At 32.7% G+C, this 21,280-nt stretch overlaps 1 pseudogene; it reads left to right on the top strand.

Moving 5' to 3' along the window:
• Positions 1 to 3,648: 3,648 nt before the first annotated feature.
• LOC145599887 (small nucleolar RNA R71) lies at positions 3,649 to 3,747 on the top strand (annotated as a pseudogene).
• Positions 3,748 to 21,280: the final 17,533 nt, after the last annotated feature.

Below are 21,280 nucleotides of genomic sequence, written 5' to 3'. Positions count from 1 at the left end.
CAATTCCAAACCAATCAACAATATCAATGATCCAAGAAAAACTCCTTTTCAACCAATCCAAGAGCAAACACAAGACCAATACTGAAATCACCATAAACTACCAATGTTCCAAAATTTCAACTCACAAGAATTCAACCAAAATTGATGAAAATCACTACAAAATCAACAAACAACCCAATGTTATGCAAAATCAATCAACAAACATTACCAAGGCACAACCAAAATCAAGATCAAGCATCAAAAATCACAAAATCAATACTACACTATTCATGCTCATACAAATTTGTAATTCATGCAAATTTATGATATAATTGGCAAAATTAAAGCAAGGATTAGTGATTATACCATAAAAGAAGCAAGATAAACCAATTTCGAGCAAGCAATTTCAACTCCACACAAAACCCCCAATTTTCGGCCACCAAGAGTAGGAGAGAGAGTGAGTGAAATGTGGGTCAAATTGTGAGGAATTTGTAGTGTAGAAAGATTTGTGAGTGATTTTGAGTGAGAATCGAGTGATTTTGGTGAGGATTTGAGTGATTTTAGATGATGAATGAGGGTGGAGGAGAGCGTACAAAAGGAAGGGTTTGAAGGGTGATGTTCGTGAGGTTGGAGGTGATGAATGAAGGGAATGAAGGGAAAGAAGGAGGAAGAAGAAGATAAATGGCACGTTCAGCATCTGTGCGGCCGCACAGAGCTGATGTGCGCCCGCACACGCAGGCTGTGCGCCCGCACATGCCTCGTGTGCGGCCGCACATCCCTGTGCGTGCTCCTTCCTTCTTTTTTTTTTTCAAAAATTTGATACTTACTGCCTATTTGGGTGCGCACATGAATCATGATGGTGATGAGGAACAACATAGGCAGTAGCTAAAATCATTTTCAAAGTCCTCAAAGTTGAAAATTCATGTGCACACCTCAAAAATTCACTAAGTATCAATTTCCTCCATTATTCAAAATATGAATTTCCTATCTCACCTTTCTAAAATTCTTACCCTTTTACCTCAAATTTCGATTAGAATCGAACAAAATATGATTTGTGCCATGAACACCTTCCATCCATCATGCATATTTGTTGAATTCCAATCCCACAAACGGACATCCTAAAAATCCAAATAAGGAGAAAAGTAAAAGAAAAGACAAAGTAATAAAAGAAACAAAAAAAATGAGGAAATTCAAAAATCAAAGAGAAAGGTTAGAAACTCCGGGTTGCCTCCCGGGAAGCGATTGCTTAAGGTCCTAAGCTCGACCCTTCCTCCTAATCATGGAGGATCAAAGAACACCACCTTCTTCAAGGTGGTTGATAGAGCAAATTCTTCTTCAACCTTGGGCAACTTCTCATTATTGCTTGATGAAACTCTCACAAAATTCTTTTCAAATTCTTCTTTTTCACTTCTCAACTTCTTCCTTTTCCTTGTTTTCTTCGAGTCACGGGCCTTTTTCTTCGGCTTGACTTCAACATCCTTAGTCATGGAAGCTTTCTCTTCCTCATAAGGATTAAGCTTGAACCAATTTGGAAACCCAATATCTTTCTCATCCTTTGGCTTTTCAATCACAAATTCCTCTTTACTAACATCATTAATACTTGCACAAACATCATCAACAATCTCAAAAACATTGTTAGTAGAAGAATCAATCATGCACATACCATTAATGGAACGAGAAAGACTAGCACATGCAATATCTTGGACACAAGATAAAGACTCATGCATTGGTTTTAACTTAAAACTCTCTTCTAATTTCCCACACCTCAAAGTAATTTGACCTCCTTTGACATCTATTAAAGCTCCCGAGGTAGCTAAGAAAGGCCTCCCTAAAATGATTGGAATATGTTCATCCTCCTCAATCTCTAAAACAACAAAATCCACGGGAAAGACAAATTCTCCAATCCTTAAAGGGACATCATCAATTCTTCCCTTAGGAAGCTTAATAGAACGATCGGCCAATTGAAGTGTTATCTTAGATGATTGAAGCTCACCTAGATCAAGCCTTTCGAAGACCGAAAAGGGCATAATACTCACACTAGCCCCTAGATCACACAAAGCATTCTCAAAAACCATTTCCTTAATTTGACAAGGGATTGAAAAATTCCCCGGATCTTCCATCTTCTTTGGAAGTTTACCATGGATAAGAGCACTAAAGCACTTCCCTCCTTCCACCGAACTACCCTCATCAAAATCCTCCTTCTCCTCTAAGATCTCCTTAAGAAACTTGGAGTACTTAGGCATGTTGGGAATTGGCTCGGTAGGGGGTGTAGAATCATGAACATCCTTAAGAACTTCAAGGAACTTCCCAAATTGCTCATCCATTTTGAATCTCAAATATTTTTGGGGATATGGTAGATCGGGAAATCTCTCTATTTCACTCATCTTTTCACCAACACACTCTTCTTTTTTGTCATCCTCACAATAGATTTCCTTAGACTCAACCCTTTCCACTTCATTCTCCTTAGCACCACTCTCATCTCTTCCCTCTTTTGAACAAGAAACTCCCTCATCAAAATCATTTCCACCACTTGTGGCAATAGAGTACACGGGTTTCTTTGGTTCAACACCTTGGGAAGGCAAAGATGAAGGACTAGCAAAATCCTTAATAGTGCTTGCTAATTGGGTAATTTGAGTCTCAAGCATCTTATTGTGGGTCATCATCTCATTGAATTTCTTATCACTAACCGCCATATAGGTGTTAATGATCTTGGTTTGATTATCAATCAACTCTTCCAAAGTAGTCCTAGGAGATGAAGGTTGTGAATAGGAATTTTCACCTTGAGTTTTTGGAACAAAACCGGGTGGGGGACCTCTTTGAGCATTGTTTTGAAAATTTCCCCTCCCTTGATTGTTCCAATTACTCCTATTTTGATTTGAACCATAACCTTGATTATGGTTACCACCACCATGATTATGGTTTCCATTACCTTGGTTATGATTTACATAACCTTGGTTTTGATTACCATAATTATGATTTTGATTACCATAGTTTTGGCTTTGATTTTGGCTACTATAACCTTGGTTATGGTTACCACGAGAACCTTGATTCCCTTGGTTCCTATAACCACCATTATGATTATAGTTGTCAAAATTGCCTTAGTTTTGGTAATTCCTATTCCATTGGCCTTTTTGATTATCAAACCTTTGAACATTGTTGTTTGACACAAAATTAACATGTTCACACTCATTGTTGTCAAATTCATCAACACATTCATTAGGACAAACACTAGAGTCATGATCATACGATCCACATGCATCACAAAACAAGCAACCCAAAGGCATATTATGTGAAGAGGGAGGGGGTTGAGAGTTAGAAGGAGTACCTCTCCCCTTAAATTGGGAGGGAAGATTAGAAGCTTGAGAAGAGGTAGAAGTGCTCTCCAACTTAGCTTTGATTGCGGTGACCTCCTTTCCTAAATTTGTCATTTGGGAGGAAAGGTTGTTGATTGCATTGAGATGGTCCACCGAATACAATGAAGATTGCTTGCTTGAAGAGTCCCTCTCCCCATCTTGCCAATCCCTATAATATGTCACCACGTCCTCAATGATGTCCACAACTTCTTCTTCGGTTTTGTTCATGATAGGGCCCCCGGCCCCTCCATCAAGGCATGACTTGCCTTGGGGACTTAAACCGCCATAGAAGATTTGGATCACTTGGTATGTGGGGATTCCGTGGTGAGGGCACTCCCTTTGATACTCTTTGAATCTCTCCCATGCTTCATAAAGGCTTTCACTCGGCCTTTGCTTGAACCCTTGAATCAAGGCTCTTGCCTCCGCCGTCTTCTTTTGGGGATAGAAACGGGACAAGAAAGCCTTTGTAACATCGTCCCAAGTTCTCAAGGAGTTGGGCTTCACCTCTTTGTCTAGCCACTCCAAAGATCTTCCTATTAGAGAGAAAGGGAACAACTTGAGGCGGATGAATTCTTGAGAGACCCCATTGACTTTGATGGTGTTGCAATATTTTTCAAATTCTTTAAGATGGTTCAATGGGCTCTCATTCTTAGCCCCACTATATTGCCTTCTCTCAATCAAGGTGATCATTGCCGGCCGGATTTCGAAGTCATTTGCCGGGGTAGTAGGTGGAGCTATTCCACTCTCAAACCTATATGCCCCGGGCACTCCAAGCTCCTTCAAGGCTATTCTAGGATTTTCACCCATTCCTTGCTCTTCTTGAATTTCTTCTTCACTTGAAGAGATATAAGCCAAGGATCTATTATCCACTCTTCTTCTTGAAAGAGTCCTCTCAATTTCCGGATCAAGGGGAACAAGGGGACGATCGCGGGTTCTATGCATGCAAAACTCAAACAAAAATATTAGTAGCACAGCTACAAGCGTAGCCTAGAGAAACAAAATCTTTTTGTATTTTATCAAAATGAAATAGACTCAAAAACAACATGCACTCAAGCACCATTCCCCGGCAACGGCGCCATTTTGATGGGAAGGAGAACGGTAGGTCGTTGGGCTACCACCCCACCCTATCAAACAAAATTTGTAACTTAACTAACCCCTATTTAGCGTAGTGGTAAGTCAAGGTCGAACCCAAGGGAATGGATATCAAATGCACGATGCCTAAATCAAGCTATTTCGAAGTCAAGAAGGGGTTTGAGGTAGAACTTAGGCTAAACTAGGTAATGCAAAACTTATATGAAATCAATCTAAGACACTAGGGCAATGGATCCACATGCAATCATAATGGAAACGGTAATTTGGGAGGTTAAACCAACTAAGTCAAGCGATATGAAGGAAATCATCATGTATCCAAAAGAGCATACTAAGATGGTTCACCTAGAGGTCTAACTAGCGTCAACTACGCTAAACACTACCTAGGGAACGTCACAAAGCACCTCAATCGTGAAATTGCAAGTTTACTAATCAATGGTCCGTATCATAGCAAGCTTACAATGCAATCTAGTGTATTAATCAAAGATGGCCAAACCTCAATTAATCACACACATGCACATGAAGTATCAACCAAATTTAATCATATCATCAACTCCATCAATTATCCCCAAATTACACTATTCCATCATTCATACATGCTTCACCATTTCCCTAGCTAGGAAACTACTCACTAGCCATAGGAATTAAGATCAAAACTACAACAATCATCAATTTCATCATCAACATAATTGAAATCAAAGATTAAACCAACAATCAATCAAAATCAATCAAAATTCAATCAATAACCAAATCAATCATCAATAACATGAAAAACTAATGAAATCAACTAAAATCAAACTTGTATTGAAATCAAGAAGAAGATCCTTACAAAACTTTGATCCAAAGATCAAATACATTGAGGAATCCTTGAGCAATCACCAAAAATCATGAGTTTCTCTCTCTAGTTCTTGAGTTTCTCTCTCTAAAATTCTCCCAAAAACTAACTATCCAATTCAATCTAAAAACTAAAAACTCCTTTCTAAAAATAGGTAGAAATAACTATATATACAAAGGAGAGGTCGGTAATGACGCCCAAAAATAGACCCTCGTAAGTGCGGGCGCTCGGAGGAGGGAGAAAGGCGCGCACGGGACACACCCAGGAATGTGCGCCCGCACGCACCTGGTGTGCGGCCGCACACTCCCTTTGTGCGCCCGCACATAGCTGGGTTTCCTCCCCTTCTTCTCTTCGTCCTAGCTCAAGTGGTGCACGCATCCAGGATGATGATGATGGAGGACAAAGTGGGCAGAAACTTTCTTGAGTTTCTTGAAGAATAAAAGCCATGAGTAAGGCATAAACAAAGCCTTGAAGCTTGCCCCTTGGATCCACCTTTGACTAAGAACTTCTTGCACCTTCTTTAGGCATAAAAGCAATGAAAACTCGTAGAGAGGAGGCTCGGGAATTCTTGGACAATCAATTACCACCTACAAGCAAAAGATAAAAAGCAAGTAAAAGAGAAAAATAACAAGTAAACTAGAAAAAGACATGAAAAGGAGAAACTAACTACAAAAAGCATAAAATGAAGAAAACAAGAATAAAACTAAGGAAAACTAAAGAAAAGAGAGATAAAATGAAATGAAAATCATCCAAAAAGGAACCAAATGAGTGCCAAAAATGTCACTCATCATTAACGGATTTGTAAACGGAATCAGTTACGTGGTGGTAATACCAAATTTTTTGAAATTTGGGTGGTGTTAAAATCAATTATTTTTTTTGGGAGGTGTTAAAAACCATTTTTGGGTTTTTAGCAGGTGTTAAAATCTAAAATAACCTTATAAATAAATTTTCTAATATTTTAAAAATTAGTTGTAACAGCTTTAAAAAGATAACATATTATAAAGAAATGAAGGATCATAAGGACGGAAACATTACTAATAATATTTTTAAATTACTCATATCACATTCCTTATACTAATAAACACTACGAGGATTAACATCACACTCTACCTCGTAGTGATTACTTTAAACAATACATTGCTAATACTTGTGAACTAGACATAACTTACACATAGTAGTGTAGTACAAAAGATTCATACATCCATCCTTGCACACATGGTTACCACCATTTTTTACTCCAATTACACTAATAAAAGCTAATCATGATTTTACAATAGTCTACATCGCAAGATCTTGACTTCTAATTTTTACCTCCAAATTTTTTAATTTTTTTTTTTGAAATATAATATTTATATTTTGCCCAAATTTTCATTATACTGATATATATATATATATATATATATATATATATATATATATATATATATATATATATATATATATATATATATATATATATATATATATATATATATATATATATATATATAGGGGAGGGATCCGGTGAGAATAGCTTCATATGTGAGAATTCATACTTATATGAGAACTGATTTAAAATTTAGAACATGTGAGTAAAAATTTAGAACATGCGAGTTAAAATTTAGAACATGTGACTAAAATTAAAATTTTGAACATATGAGTAATAAGTTTAGAACATTTGTGCGAGTAATAAGTTTAGAACATTTGATTTAAGAATTAGAACAAGTGATTAAAATTTATAAAATTTGCTTTATGAAATTTTGAAATTTTAAACATACTAGTATAATTTAGAACATCCGAATTAAGATTATAAACATGTGAATAAAAATTTAGAACATCTGATTTAAGATTATAAACATGTGAATAAAAATTTAGAACAAACTAATATAGGATATAGAAAGTGTGAGTAAAGTATTTAGAACATACGAGTAAAAAAATAGAACATATGCTTTGAAATCTGGAACATATAATTAAAATTCTTAGAACACACGTTTTAAAATTTAGAACATATAAGTTAAAATTTTGGAACAAATTATTTAAAATTTTTGACATCAAACTTAACTAATTTATGGTTTAGAACATGTGAGTACTAAATTAGAAAATTTGATTTAATTTAGAACACCTAAGAAAAAGTTTAGAACATCAGATTTAAAATTTAGAACATATGAGTAAAAATTTAGAACATAAAGAGTGTTATATGAAAAATTCTCACATAAGAAAAATCCTCACGAGAGCCTTCCCCTATATATATATATATATATATATATATATATATATATATATATATATATATATATATATATATATATAATCATTAAAAGGTGGTAACAATAAAACCACTACACCCCAATTAACTACTACCTTCACCTAGGTAGTAGGAACCCATAAAACATACTTATTAAAGAAAAAAAAAAGAAACCAAGCTGACGTGGCACAGATCAAGTACTCACTTGACCTTAGGGAATGCGAAACACTTTCAAAAAAACCCTAACTTCCACCACGACCCCATCTTCTTACCATTCTCCACTCCGGAGCTCAATGTGCCACCTATAGTAAACACCGGGGGTTGAACTTAAATACTTCCATCACGTTCATCCTTTAACTTCAATAAATCTGCTAGACTATCTATTTCCACCTCCGATCCGGCCCGCGTGTGAACTGGTGTGGGAGGGTTTTCAACCCGACCCGAATTTCCATGAACACTATCACGGATGACAGGAAAGGAGAAGCAAGAGCCCCACTGATTGCCTCCGTCTCATCGACTGGTTTGTACTCGACAAGTCTTGGGAAACACCCACTGCCAACGGGTTGGTTTTCCTCTTCTAGTTCTAATATCAACACCTCCCCGTCCTGAATATCGTCAAATTCACCTAGAAGAGAACCTCTATGAGCGTTTCCGTCACTTGACCCATTGATTGGAATCGGAATCCGATCCCTGTTTGATAGCACGAGAGTTCCTTCCCCGGGGTTCATTAGTATCTGAAAGGACATAGAATGTGCGAGTAGAAATAAGAGTTGCACGGCGAGCGAATTTTTTGGTTGTGGAGGAAGACATTTTGATGAAGTAAAATTAAAAAGCTAAGAAAGAAGATGGTAATGGTGAGTGGTTGAATGAGGTAGCGTGACTTTATATGTAAGAGTAGAGATACGGTGAATTTAATGTATTGGAGTGAAAGTGGTTGGTGAAGGAAGGTGTGAATAAATAGGCAGTAGGAACTCATCAATAAGTGAATTAAATTTGGGTTCAAATATAGTAAAAGACATAGAATGTGATATCCCTTATTGTACTGTTTGGCTTACGATTTCGAAAACGTATGACGTCATCATACCATTTTTGTATATTTTGCCACTAAGTCGATCATTCTTTGTTCCTTTAGGGTTTTGTGTTATGTAAACTTCACAATAGGATAGCTTAATTAATAGTTTATCTTCGATCCTCGGAAAAATCAAATATTCCTAAAAATACCCTTTAATTCTAAGTCAACTTTTTCACTTGTTAGTATTTATAAAAGAAAAAAACTTAAGCGTTTAATTAGTATCATGCAAAACGAACCATTATGAACATTATTTTTACACGTTAACTTTTAGTCAAGAAAATCACCACCTCAATACCATAAAACCGCAAGCACTGGCACAAATTCGATGTTTTTTATATTGAAAATGAAATGTGTTGTTCGAAAGTGTGCAAAACTAACGCATATTAAAACAAGGTGGTATTTTTTAATGTAGCAAATAATGGTGGGTATTGCTAAAAAAATTCTAGTGTGGTCACTTTTATTATGGCCATGACTATAATTAAATATGATTGGTTGATTTTTCCTTTTTTGTTAAATTATGGTCAAATCTTTTTTTTAGTTTTTTCTATTTTAAATTCTTTTTCATTTATCCAAAAACTAATTATTGATTTACCAGAAATCATTTCTTTTTTTTTTTCAAATTACTTATATAAAAGATATTAATTAAATCCAAAAATAAGATAAATTATATAAATAAAAAAATCTTTCTTCATTGTTTTTCAAGAATCTTCAACATTTTTCATCCATAAAAAAAATTATTCACCAATCCATGATATTTGGCCCTTAGATTCACTCACTCATCTACAGAGAATGGACACATGCCTCTAATCTATGCACCATCTGTCAATGGCGTATCCAGGAATTCCGAATCGTGGGTTCGAAATCTTTTTTTTTTTTTAAAAAACGATGATCATATATTAATTAAATATTCAATACATAAGTTCAAATTGCAAATCAACATCCGCATCATCAAAAGGAGACACAATATCTTGTTCTATTGGAGGTTTCCTTGAACTAGGTGAAGAACAAGTAGAGGACTTTTGCAACTTCCCGACAAGTTTCCAAAGACTCTAAACTCATGGTAAGTTGGTAATAAAGCTCTACAATATACAATAATACACAAAACAAACAATTAATTAAAATAAACAATCTAATAATTGTTCATATTTTATTTTTTGAATGTTCGTCTAAAATTTGAATGTAAGGTGGAAAAAAAAAACCATACAAACAAAACAACAAAATAACCAAAAAAGAGGGCAGAAAGAATCGAACATGGGACCTATGAGGAACTCGCTACACTATAAATCAGCTCCATACCAATGCGCCAAACTTACACAACAGTTTATTTTTCTCACAAAAACTCTTTTAACCTTTTTTTAATGTTTTTTTTATAGCAAAATAAAAACTTATAATTTTTTTCCAATAAAATCAGTGGGTTCAATGAACCTTCTTGAAACCCCCCTAGATCCACCCCTGCCATCGGTGACTTTTATATGTTTGCGAAAATCGGGGTTCGTACGAACTTGGGTTGTTCCTTAATTCGTAAATACATTTTAATTGGACAATAATCTCAATCAAGGGATGCAAAATCTGCGATTATATATATTCGTAAATATTAAAATATCACGTTTTCAATTATCTGGGTTCGTGGAGAAAATCTTGGAAGAAACCATAATATATTTTCTTCAAAACCTTATTTGATCCCAAAAAAAAAAAAAAAACAAAGACGAAATTTTAATATTATTTTTATAATAGGTATTCACCAATATGCTAATAGCACATTACCTATTATAAACAGTTTTATTGTTGATTCGTGTACGACCATAAAAAGATTTGTAATCATATTGCATGCTATGATTATGATTTTTCTGATTATATTTATGTTATCATCAAATAATTTTCATTAGATTATTAATGTAAATTCAATTAATTTAACAATTTATAATTGATCTAATTAAATTACAATGAAGAATTTAACATGTTTATTATCAATACATGCAAGGTTATGATATACATTATATGTCATTATATTAATTATGAAACGATATATGCCAAGCTTAGTCATGAAGTATTTATTTATAAATGTGATTCAAGTAATTTAATTTTAACGCACAACGACTTATGAATTATTCATTAAATCTAGTACTAGCGTGATTTTTAAAAATTAGAAATAAATAATACTATACTATTGTTTTCTAAAAAAATAGCTAATCAACAATCTAATATATATATTTAAAGGGGAGTTTTTTCCCGAGTTTTTAGAGAGCCACGTAGGATCCAATTTTCTCAGCGTGCCATGTAGGATTATAAATCCGAGTAATAGCCAATTAAATAAGAGATTATTAATTTCTTTTAGAATTAAATAATTCAAATGCCACGTTAGCAAAATTGGCGAATGAGATTTTTAAGTTTAAACTAATTAAATATTATCTTTTAATATTAGGAATTTTATCAAAATATATAACAAATTTTAGGTCATAAATACTAAAAAAAAAATTAAAAAAAAATAAAAAAAGTCAAACAAACCGTGCATTGCACGGGCTTTATCTAGTTATATATATGGATAACTTAACAATTGAAGTCTACATGTCATTTAATATTTGACAAAAGATTGTTAGGCCAAACTTATTTTACATACAAATCTTACAATATGTCAATTTAAAAAATTACGGCTTAAATAAATCGAGGCATTATAATTAATTACTTATCATCATATTATAATACATTCCATATATATTGATACTATCCTAATAAGTGGTAATATTTGACTTTCTTGTGAGTTTTTACTAAAATCTACCGTATTATCTCAATAGTGTAACATTTGACTTGAAGATAAAACCAAATTTATAGTAATCACGCTAATTACCGTAGGAGTAGCATTTTGGTTCCAATCATTTTGTAAAGTATTACTTAATTAAGATAATATTCTCTTCCATAACATGATGTTTAGGAATACGGAAGTTATATTTTAAATTTATATTAAATTTTTTGTTTTTGGAAACATATTGATATTCTTATTAAATGAGCCAAATAAGGATTACTAAATATTCCATTATACCACTTTATTAGGATAGTATTAATATATATGGAATACAACTTATTACAATGATAAGTAATAAATTATAATATTTCAATTTATTGAAGGCGTGCTTTTTTAAACTTGGCATGATAATCTTTTGTCAAATATTAAAAGACATTTAAACTTCAATTGTTAAGTTACCCATATATATCATTGTTGATTAGCTATTTTTTTGAAAAACAATATTATAGTTAGTATTATATTTTAATTCTAAAAAATCACGCTAGTGCCAGATTAAAGGAATAATTCATAGACTGTTTATTGATATTTAAAAAGTTGAATCGCTTTTCTATATAATTTCTTCAAGACATAAGCTTAGCATATATCGTTCATAATGTAATGACATATAATGTGTAAGGTCATAACCTTTTTTTTGATGATAGTAAGCATGTTAAAGTCTTCATTGTAATTTAGATAAATTTTTAATTGTTAAATTGAATTCGCATTTAATAATTTAATGAAAATTGTATAATGATAACATAAATATAATCACAAAAGTCTTAATCATAGCATTCTATATGATTACAAAACTCTTTATGGTGATAAACAAAATTACAATAAAACTGTTGATAAAGGTAATGTCCTATTAGCATATTGGTGAATACCTATTACAAAAACAAGATTCAAAATTTCATCTTCGTTTTTTTTGGATCAAATAGGGTTTTGAAGAGAATATTTCACGATTTCTTCCCATATCTGCCGGGCAAACCCAAATTTTTGAATAAATGAAAATTTTAAGATTTTTGATTACATATAATCATCGATTTTTGCATCTCTTGAGTAAAATTGTCTAATTAATATGTATTATTCTAGAATTACGAAACAATTCGGGTTCGCACAAACCCCAATTTTTAACAAAAAAAAAAGTTGCAGATGGTGTGTGATCGAGGCATATGTTCATTCCCCGTTAATGTGTAAGAGATTTTAAGGGACAAAAATAATAAATTGGTGGTTTATTTCATCCATGGATGAAGTACATTGAAGAACAACGAAGAACAATGTATTGATTTAAATTTTATTAATTTAAGCTTAATTTTCTACTTTATTTAAAAGTGATTTTAATAAAATATTTATGAAAATAAAAAAGATTTAAAAAAAATCAAATATAATGTTATGGAAAAAAGAAAAAGAATTAAAAAATTAAAAATAAATAAAAAGAGGTTTGATCAAGCATTTTAAAAAAAAAAGGAAAAATTAACCAACAAGACTTAAGGATAGTCATGACCATTTTAAGGACTATTGCTAAATAAGATATAATGATGGTTGGTTATTTACTTACTTTCCCATGTTATCGTTATGGGCTAAAATAATTAAAACTTTCATCCATCCAATTTATAGAATAATTTTGCCCCTTTATTTAGGTTTTTGTACATCGTATTAACATGTATGGCCCCATCGACAAAATTGTTAACCTCGATTTAAGGTTTATAGTTATAGCTCTAAGTTAAATTTTGTGAGGATGATAATGGTGCTTTGATGTTGATTAAATATGCATGAGCTTCGCAGATAGCGTAGCAGTATGCTACTTTATGGAAGAAAGAGCTTGCTATGTTATTAAAGTTACTTCTAATTAAACAACTCTGCTGTAGTTAGGTTTGAGATGAATATGAAGATATGCATTATACTATTTCGTCTTCCTTGTATGCGACGTTTGACATAAATGACATAATCATTATTGTTCATACACTTTATTCTTTCACAAGCTGTTCAGCTGCCTAGGTACCGTATTGTTACACTACATCTTTTAACTTAGCTTCTATTTTATGAATATATATATATATAGTGGCGGATATAGGTTTCCAAACTAGGGGTAGCACTAGACGATAGGAAAAAAAAAATTTAACCTACAAAATTGAAAGTCAAACTAATTTAATTTTAAGTTGGTATTAAAAAATCAAGTAAATTTTTTGGATAATGTATTCTGATTGTGTAGGAAAAGTTACCATTAAATTTTTGAATATCTATAGATTTTGCACTGAGTTATAATCACGGATAAATTACAATACCTTTGTTTCATATTATTTGCAACTTTGGGTTTTATTTGTGAGATATAAAATATTCAAAGGTTGCAAAAAAATATGAAACGGATGTAGTATATGTACACGTAATAGTTTGTATAATAATCATTTAAATTTATTTAGTCAAATTTATAATACTAACTTTCTTCATGGACAAATAATCCATACTATTAATTGTTCTTAACCAATTTTTATTTGTGATAGATAACTTTTATCTAATTGAACATATATGTCAAAAAAGTGGAAATTAATAAGTTGGGAAGAATCAATATTTAATGGTAGATATTTTTATTTAAAATCTATGTGAATATAAAAGTCAAGAAAGATGAAAATAATTTGGTGATTAAAAATTTAATAACGCAATATTTCAAAAATAATAATAATAAAACATTGATATTCGGGAAAAAAAAAAGTAGCCTAGAAAATAGAAATAACCAGACAAAATAAACTTGGGAGGAGACTCGAACCCAGCCCAACTGCCCAAGAAAGTTAAAATCATCACCTAATTCACCACTAAAGCAGTTTCAGTTATCTCATAGGGTAAGCATAATTAAAAGCTTATATTGTATTTACCATTTTGTAAACAGATTTATTTATTTATTTATATTTTTCGGAGGAAGCACGTGCCCCCCAGGGTCTCCACATAGTAACAAGGGATAGCACATGTTTATCTCCATAATTTTGGTTTAATTTTTTTAAAACTAATTATTTTTAATAAGTGGTATTCAGAGTTATAGTGGCAAGAGATAGTGCGCCTAACTTTTAGTGTAGCGACAAGGTAATCAAGGTTCGAACCCCACTTGGCCCACTTCCCCCTTTTATCTTTTATTTTTTTTTCCTTTTTTTTTTGCCTTACTCTTTGTTCCAAATTTGATCAAAAACACTCTTTGTTCCAAATCAATATCCCCATAGACGTTATTTCTTATACCCTTTCAAAAAAAAAAAAAAAAAAAAAAAAAACCCGAAAAAAAGCAAAAAAAAAAATCTTATGCTATGTACATGTATATGCAAAACATTAATAATATTAAAAGTAGTTTATAATTCTCCATTACTTTTATTAAAAAAAGATTTATTATTTTGCCAATCGTTTTTGTGGGAATTTTCAATATGAATCCCTAAAATAAAAGTCCGGTTTTAATTGTTTTAAGACATTATATTCAAGAATTTTTTAATATGTGTGTGTGTGTGTTAAATCTTTAGGCATTGTTTTCAAGAGTTGGTTTTATGTTTAATTAACATGTCTTACATGTAAAGGCATGGGAATATATGTTTAAGTTTTAGAGTTGGGCTGGCCCAACTCAATTAGGTGCTATCAATTAGGTGCTACGTACCTTTGTAAGTGTGAACAAGTAAATATAATATGTAAGGTACTCTATGTTTATGTCTAATTATATTTATATAAAATGGAAATGTGATCTCCTCCTAATATCTGTGTTATAAGTGTTTTTACAATTTTATTTATTATTACTATAGGGGACATTGTAAACTAGTACAATGACAATGTCTGGCCCAAACTAATTATAGACTTATATTAGGGATAAACTAATGCTCTACAAATAAGGTAATTTAAATCATTTGTATAAGTTGTTATAATTTCAGTATTTATAATTTTGCAATCTAATATGTATATATACTAAATACAAACAAACTTCAATCATTTAAGAAATTATAGCCTATATGAAAACACCATGTGAGTAATTGTACTACAATTGTTTTGAAAACTAAATATAGGTTCTAATAAATCCCAGATTACAAACATATGTTTCAAGAGATACAGATCCATTGAAAGTGTCACCATCACAAAACATTACAATTAAAAACCTAACACAAAGTTAATAATGTTAGATAAGAGGGTCCATGCCAAGTGCCAATTAGTAACTTATCAAGGTTAGAGTTGGGGGCTCCATACCAATCAACTCCACAATATACTTTGCACCCAACGTAATACTTTCACCATCTATGAATTGTTGGACTACTTTCTTAATGTTGCAAGACGTGACCTTCCCATGTTAATTGCGTTTAATGTGCAATGTGGCATCCCATGTCTGATTTCCCATCAAAACAACACTGCAATTCCACTTAAATTTGCTTGAGCAAAGGATAGTGGAATGTTCTACACAAGTAAAAAAAAAAAAAAACCACATTATATGAAATAGATCACTCACATGATCCCATTTGACATGTTAACACATATTAAAATTTAACTTACGATTGTTGGTTTAAATATGTAGCTTTTGATGAACTGGAATGTGAAGAAGGGGTTTGGGGGTGGTTGTTGGATAGGCTAGGCGGCTATGTCATCACCACCATTATCACCATTAGTAGCACCATCATTTGCACCTTTATGGTTGCTTGAATCAGACGAGATCAAAATAACCTCACCAGACACTACAACCCCATCCCTCAAAACTACCACCTTAAATGAAGCGTAACCAATTAAAGTGATGACTAGTGTATTCTCCTCGGCAAAGACCTCCCAACCATCTCCAAACATCAACTTTTTTCCATATTTAGTCCTAACCTTCATCAACTTAACACCGTAGGTAATGGAATCATCATCGTCTCTTTGTACTTGAACCTCCTTTATTCCCCTACGAAGAACATCCTTCACATAATCTGGAAGACACTGTTTAAAAAATTATGTGCTTAAATGATGATAGTTTGATGGTGAAACTATATTTGACACTTAAGATGTAGTGATAAAAACACAATACTCACCAAATAAAAGAACTTCTGATCATCATTAACCGTGATAGTAAACCATGTTTTATCCCAATTGGCCATTTCTTTCTACACACACAAAAAAAAAAAAAAAAAAAAAAAAGAATGGTTGGATTTGATAGGTGTCGAAAACAAAGATTTACAAGGCCATATTCGGTAAAGTGTACTAAACCTTTAAAGCACTGATATTGACAGTATAGATTGACCAAATAAAGCGCATCTATTGCCAAATGGGCAAAAAACCCCAAGAGAGTACATTTAAAAGTACAACAAAAACAGAAAAAACCGTCTCCCAAATGACAAAAAAAAAAAAAAAAACAGATAATTTGTATTTAAAATCCAAAAATTCACAATAAACGTGCCAATTTACTATTCCAATTTCACCCCCAAGAACATAACAAAGTCAATTACTTCCAAATCGACCTATAAGTCCAAATCAAACAAATATTAAACAAATATTAAATATAGCAATGCAAAAAGCATAAATTGGAAGCATACAAATCCAATTCCACCTCTTAAAACGACAAAAAAAATGTATTAAACAACTCCTCAAAACACACACATCCACAAACCTATCATTATTTCCACAAGTACACTACATATTCATACCAATTTTTATACATAGCAACAAATCTAATGGCATATGTAATAAATGATAAAAAAACGTTAAGACTAAACAATTATTCTACGTAATTTGGCAAATTTGTTGAAAATGAAACTCGAAATTAAAGAACATGAGAGAATTAAACATGGCAATAAAACTTGATACATGATTATCATAAATGAAAATATGTGGTTCTTGCAACAAAACATTATCAAAGATGATTGTGTTTGCGATGTTTGGTGAATTAAGATCTTCCCCCGCGCACTGTGCCGTTGCCGACAAAGGGAGTATGAGAGGAGAGTTGATTTTTGTGTTGGAATGAAAGGGATAGGGTTTGAAAGTGAATTAAAAAAGTGTTGAAAAAGGGGGACAATTTGTTTGGATTTTTTTTTATCCCCCCTCACGTGAGTGGTTGATGAGGCAATTTTGTCATAAAGTAACCGTCAAATTGATGAATTGAAGAAAGGTAACGGTTAATAAAGTTTAATGTTACGTTAATTGAGTTTAAATTAATTCGTAATTATTTGTTATTTTTTTTCCGAAAAATCGAATTTTTTTCAAAACAACTTTTTACAAAAGTTACCATTAAAAAAATGAGATGCAAAACTTTGTAAAACTATGTACAATAAAACACCCTTTGTAGAAATTTCGTATTAATTAAAATAAAAATTAATAGTATATAATATATATATATATATATATATATATATATATATATAACGCACTAAAATAAAACGTAGTCAAAGAACAACAAAATACAACAAAAACAAACACTATTTAAAAAAAGATACAAATTTTTTTTTCTAATCAAACATCAGGGTAAAGGCATGTAAAAAATAAATTTAATAAAGCATCTAAGGTCTAGATAAATCACAAAATACAAAGTAACATGGTAAAAAAAAAAGGAAGGGGGGTGGGGTGGGGGGGGGGGGGGGGGGGAGCCACAATGTTGTTGCTAGGAATCGATACTTAGACCTTTGAGAGCTAATGTGCTGCGAATTGTGTGAGATGCAAGTAACCATTGGGACAATCATCGACCATGCTAATTTGTTGCAAAAAAATGTATATATACAATTCTCTTGCAATCAATACACATTAATAATGTTTTGTTTTAAAAAACCTGTAAAACCTTATTAAAATTGGTATTATTAACGTTATTTGTTCCATACATGGAAATATTTTCAAAAAAAACACATTAGTCGGTGAATTACCACAAAATGTAACAAAAGGAAAACTAAGGGGTGGATGGGGAAATTGGTGTTGCTCGGAATCCAACCTTGGCAGTAGAATGAATAAAATAGTTCCCAAAAAAAATTGTTTTAAAAATAAAAAAATTTTAGTCGATAACAACAAAATATAACAAATCCAAACACTATTTAGAAAAAGGATATTTTTTTTTTAGTTTTTACTACCCTTTTTTTTTTTAAAAAAAAATGACAAACAGAAAAAAAAAATGATGCTTACGCTACTACAAAGTCGTTCATACTGACAAAGTGTGGTATAAATTTTTTTTTTTGTGCCATAATCACCACGGTCGATGACTGTCCCAATGACACTTGCTTCTACAGACTCTAACTTATCTCCCCTCCACAATGCTGGTAGGCCCCTTTACCCCACCCCCACCCCCCCCACATTTTTTTATTTGGTCTATTGTTGGCGCATTTTCCAATGTATTCAGATTTTTTTTTGGTTTTAATTTTTTTTAATTCCTTTGTTTTGAAAAATAAAATTTAAATTTAAACAAAATTAAAAAATTAAAAAATAAAAAAAAAAACTCCACCGCGAAATTGTTCATACTGACTAAGTGTGTGTAAAAGTTTTTTTTGTGCCAGGATCACCACGGTCGATGACTGTCCCAATGACACTTGATTCTACAAACTCTAACTTATCTCCCCTCCACAATGCTGGGGTTCGAATCCCGTTAGGCCCCCTTTACCCCCTCCCCCCTTTTTTAAAATTTTTCTGTTGGCGCGTTTTCCAATGTATTCGGTTGTTTTTTTGTTTTAATTTATTTTTAATTCATTTGTTTTCAAAATTAAAATTAAAATTTTAACCAAAAAAAAGGTCTACAAATTCGTTCACACTAAGTAGTTTTTTTTTTGGTTATTAGTCAATCAATCAGGGTAATGCATGTAAAAAAATAATTTGAATAAATCATCGTAGGTGTAGATAAATCACAAAATACAAAGTAACATGGTAAAAAAAGGAAGGGGGGTGGGGGGAGCCACAATGTTGTTGCTAGAAGTCGATCCCTAGACCTTTGAGAGCTAATGTGTTGAGAATTGTATGCGATGCATGTAGCCATTGGGATAGTCATCGACCGTGCTAAGTTGTTGCAAATAAAATGTATATATACGGTACTCAACCAGGCAATACACATTAATAATGTTTTGTTTTAAAAAAAAACCTGTAAAACTTTCTTAAAATTGGTATTATTAATTTTATTTGTTCTATAGATGGAAATATTTCCTAAAAAATACATGAGTCTGTGAATTACCACAAAATGTAAGAAAAGGAAAACGAAGGGGTGGATGGGGAAATTGATGTTGCTTGGAATCCAACCTTGGCATTAGAATGAATAAAATAGTTCCCAAAAAAAAAATTGTTTTAAAAACAAAAAAATTTTAGTCGATAACAACAAAATACAACAAATCCAAACACTGTTTAGAAAAAGTTTTTTTTTATTTTAATTTTAAAAAAATTTTATTTTATTTTATTTTTTTTTTGTTATTAGTCAATCAATCAGGGTAAGGCATGTAAAAAAAAAATTTGAATAAGTCATCTTAGGTGTAGATAAATCACAAAATACAAAGTAACACTGTGAAATAAGGAAGGGGGGTGGGGGGGGGGGGGGGGGGAGCCACAATGTTGTTGCTAGGTGATGAGTGACATTTATGTCACTCTTAGGGAGTAGTTTTAGAGTTATTTACGTGTTTATTTTCCTCTTTATTCTATTGTTTTCTTTTTAATAAAGTTTCTAGTTTATTTCTTAGTTTTAGTATGTTTTAATTTAATTTCTTTATTTATTTGGTTTCTAGTTTATTTTCGTATTTTATTTGCTTTCGCTTTATTTTATATCATCCCTTTTCTTTGAAACTTTCATAGTCTTTATTAGCTTTATGTTTATTTTGTTATTTTATTTTACTTTATTTGCTTGTATAGTTTTTACTTTAATTTTTGTTAGTTTTAGTTTTATTTCTCTTCTTTCTATTTTACTTTATTTATTTTATTTTATTTGTCTTGATTTCTCCTCGGTTTTGTGTTTAGGGTTCTGGGTTTCATGTTAAGTGAGTTCGGAACTCGGGAACGAGTCAAAGTGTGTGCAGTTCTTTGCTAGCTGCTGACTGTTGCCCACCTTAACCTTCACCCCACCATCTCCTATCCTCCACCACACCAACAAAACACCAATTCCCCTGCTCCACACACCTTGCAGCCAGCCCGCACCTCTACCCAGCAATTCCCAGCCACCGTACTCACCCCCAATCTAACCACAAAACCAGCCACCACCACCAATTTCAACCACAAGCCACCGCAACCACACAATTTCAGCCACCCAATCCGCACCGACCTCAGCAGCCTCCCTTGTTCTAATTCGAATAGCAACAACCTATCCTCAGCAACACCACCAAAACCAGCAGCAACCCGCCACGATTGACCCCTAACAACCACCAACCAACCCGCAACACAATTGCTCCTTCACAGCCGCAATTGAGCTGCCACCACAATGCACCTCTCCGCGCCACAATTGCACGACCAGAACCACCGTCAGCCACCTCAAAGCCCGAAAGAGAAGCCCACAAATTCACTTCGAATCAGCCCTAAATTTCATACCCTTCAGAGCGGGCGCTCTAAGTTTCGAAGCGGCCGCAACATTCTCATTCTATTTTCTCCAATTTAAGGCAGAAGCTTGGAGCGGGCTGTCACGTGCCGACTTATTTCCCTAAGTCCCCTTGCACGCGGTCCACTAGTTGACAGCACTCGTTAGTCTCCTAGTCAGGACTCCCCTTGTTTTTGCTAGGCTAAGTGTGCTACGAAATTGGCTAAGTAAGATAATAAAGATGCTCACAAAAGATTTCCAAAGTATGCTTTGATTGCTTGAGAGAAAATGTAAGTGTGTTGGCTGAAATGTACAAATGAATGGGATGGCCTATTTATAGGCATCCAAGCTAATTCCTAAGAATCTAGAGAGTTCCTAACCTCCTCAAATGGAGGGTTCTAGACCACTACTCTCTACACTACTCTAGAATGTTCCCACCTCCAAAGGAACATAGATACAAGGAGGTTTCTACATCCTTCCCTAGCTAGAATGTTCAAGACCACCCTAGAA

This window comes from Chenopodium album, chromosome 20 (assembly GCF_948465745.1).
Source record: "Chenopodium album chromosome 20, dcCheAlbu1.1, whole genome shotgun sequence".
Classification (NCBI taxonomy): Eukaryota; Viridiplantae; Streptophyta; class Magnoliopsida; order Caryophyllales; family Amaranthaceae; genus Chenopodium; species Chenopodium album.
Note: the sequence above shows the minus strand (reverse complement) of the source record. Positions and strands in the feature narration are given on the sequence as shown.